This window comes from Arachis hypogaea, chromosome 16, assembly GCF_003086295.3.
Source record: "Arachis hypogaea cultivar Tifrunner chromosome 16, arahy.Tifrunner.gnm2.J5K5, whole genome shotgun sequence".
Taxonomy (NCBI): domain Eukaryota; kingdom Viridiplantae; phylum Streptophyta; class Magnoliopsida; order Fabales; family Fabaceae; genus Arachis; species Arachis hypogaea.
Window position 1 is genome coordinate 124,310,136 of NC_092051.1, and position 3,091 is coordinate 124,313,226.

At 35.4% G+C, this 3,091-nt stretch overlaps 1 long non-coding RNA gene across 1 annotated transcript; it reads right to left on the reverse strand.

Annotated features, from left to right (window-relative positions):
- Positions 1 to 332: 332 nt before the first annotated feature.
- On the reverse strand, positions 333 to 2,681 carry LOC140180370 (uncharacterized). Its single transcript, XR_011874485.1, has 3 exons — positions 2,519 to 2,681; positions 2,373 to 2,427; positions 333 to 685 (listed from the first exon to the last, which is right to left on the reverse strand). It is a non-coding gene; the product is annotated as an uncharacterized lncRNA (long non-coding RNA).
- Positions 2,682 to 3,091: the final 410 nt, after the last annotated feature.

Consider the following 3,091-nt stretch of genomic DNA (forward strand, 5'->3'; position numbering starts at 1 on the left):
CTCAATATCACAAGTCTAATGCTTTAAGTTCCAAATGCATGCTCACAAACGTTTATGCCATATATATCAATCAGATATCCTAATAGCACATACACACATATACAGAGAATGCACAGAAGTACAATCAGTCCGTCTTTCAGGCTCTATAGGAACGAACTGCTCAGATACCATAATGTAACACCCTACCACACTAAGCTTTACGCTTAAGTCGTAAAACAAAGGTGGTGTGGTATTACAACCTCTAAAATAAAATGAGTACACATAATAGCAGAAGAATTATAACATGCTATGAGCCTTGAAGAATAGGGGAAATAAAAGTTGCGAAATAAAAGTGCAACGCTCAAGGAACGAGTTAACTTGAGTGCTAAGAAAACCATAACTATTAAACATATGATAACAAAAGTAGGAATAGAGTGCCAAAGATACAAAATAGCAAGCTCCTAACTCAGCCTGCGAAGTCAAGACTGGTCGGAGAATATTTACACATATATACATACATATCCAAAACCCAAAAGTACATATACACAATCCTGCCTCTCCATAAACATCTAAGAGGATTAAAAAGAACAAGTTATGCAGAGAGAAAGCTAAGTACATATTTATACATCACTGTACAACAAAACTACCCAATAACCACTCCGCTTCAAGAGTCCAGACGCCTAACGAGATGCCTCTCGACCTGCATCTGAAAAACAACAACATAGTATGGAATGAGAACCGGAGGTTCTCAGTATGGTAAAGGTGCCACACACATAATATATAAGGTCCTGGGAATGCCAGAGGCAATCCTAGAACATCGACACTCAGATTATAGAGCTTAAAGTATTAAACAGGAGCCATAAAAGGTGGTTTTCTAAGAATATTTAATCCTAACTTAACTTAACCTTAAAATCTAAGTCCCATACTGCCATTCCTCCATACCTCTAACTCCATCATGCATTTTCACAGACAATTAAACAGATAAAGGCAAGCAAGAAGGTTACAGTTACTGCAGGTAACAAATACACATTTAACATGGCAAGTACACATAGGCACACCCAATTAAAGCACAAGCAAGTAATTCAAGTATTATGCATATGATGCATGCCTGTCCTATGGCTGATGAGGCTCATCTATCTGTTATCCAGCCAACCCGACAAGTCTGAATTGTCCTTAGACTGTCCCCCGACGTGCATCCCCAAGAGTCTATGCATAGCTTTTTCTCAAATAATATCAATATTGCTCAATGGGGGTAACATTTTCAGGAATTTATATAGTGCCCAGTCACACTTACGTCGTAGGATCAACAGAATATCGAGTTTTCAACCTGGTACACGTGGTGGCAAGCCACGGCACTTGATCCAGGGAATCTCGTATCTCAGATTATTCAAATTCATAAGCCATATAAATAATTCAATTATAATTCATCAACATCCACATAATTCTCAATCACATCTCATTCATCATTATACGTCAATCATATTCAATCCTTATCCTTCATTACCACACCTCCTATTCCGTCCATCAATAGTTCCAATTCAAAACATAATTCATTCTTTTCTAAATGAATCAAACTTAAAACATGCTCATTTTCTTAACAACTCTAAATCAAACCATATAACCTTTGAATCTAAATCTTTTTAAATAATCATATAAATAAAATCTCTAATTTTTATAAAATTTCGGCAGCATCTTCTCTAAAACTCGGACTTTGCCACCATTTTCGAGTCCAAACCTGCTTTCTTTTCAATTCAACATACCCTTCCTCATCATCATAACAGTCACCACAATAAATCTACCTCAAATCAATAATTATACTCATACAATATTCAAATCCAACAACCAAAATTCAACTAAGGATCATAGTTCACTAATCCTAGGTTTCTAACACAAAATACCTCAAATCAATAATTCACCAAATCATTAGTTAATCAACAAGCACCAAACCAACCATGTTCATCAACAATAACATTCAACCATAATTCTCTCCAAATTAACATAACAACATTCACCATCCAAAATTAATAACTAATTATCCAATAAATTTTAACCAAATATATTCATCGACAAATTACTAAACATTAAACATACACCTGCATTCCAACTTATCCTATGGTCGTCTAGCCTAAGTTTTCACAGAACATTATATATTAAATGCAAGAAACCTAAACCATACCTTGGCCGATTTTCACGTAACGACCAAAGCTATTTATTCAAAACCAAGGCAGCCCCTCAAAACTCAACTAATCCGCTTCCTCCAAGTTTCAGTATTCACAATTTCAAGCTCCAATTATTTATTCATAACATAATACACATTCATAACACATATATATCCAATTTAATAGTCAAAGCTCAAATTCAATAAAAATAAAATAGAATTATCGTATCCTCACCTTACTCAAGCTTCACATAAGCAAGAGTGAACATTTTTCTCAAGCTAATTGGATCCTAAAACATCAGAAATCAAAGAAATTCAACATTCTCACTCAAAAATCGAAAATTGGGGGAAAAGAAGGCTGAGTGTGAAATAACAAGTTACCTATGAAATTGTTCTAGTAAAAATATAGAGCTCAACGCAGTGAACGCATGGCCACAAACGGTGCGACGATCGGAGCTCGGACGGAGGAGTTACGTTAGTTGGAATTTCACCGTAGGGTTACGGGATTCCTTTCTCTCCTTTCCCCTGCAACTTGAACATTGCTGAAATGGGGAAGAGGAGGACGTGGGTCCTTTTAATAAACTGGTCCGGTTGGGCCTACGGCCCGATTTGGGCCCGGTTCAACCGGTTCAGCCCGTTCGGTCCAATCTTGGACCGTTTTTTTCGAAATTAGTGCCAAAATTCTCGTTTCGATGAGCTCTATTCTAATTTAATATAATATTTACATTTCTAATCTTTCTTATTAAAAATTAATTTATTGACTAATTATCTACTGATTTAACCGGGGTTTACAGTTGCTCCTTGTAAACAAGAGATAAATTATTTTTTTTGACAATCTCCTAACTTTTGGAATTTATCTCTATTGTTAGAGATTTTTTTTTTATCAGTACTCATAGATTAAATTTTATACTCCCATGTTGTCTAGGTAAAAATATAAAATTAAATTCCTAATAC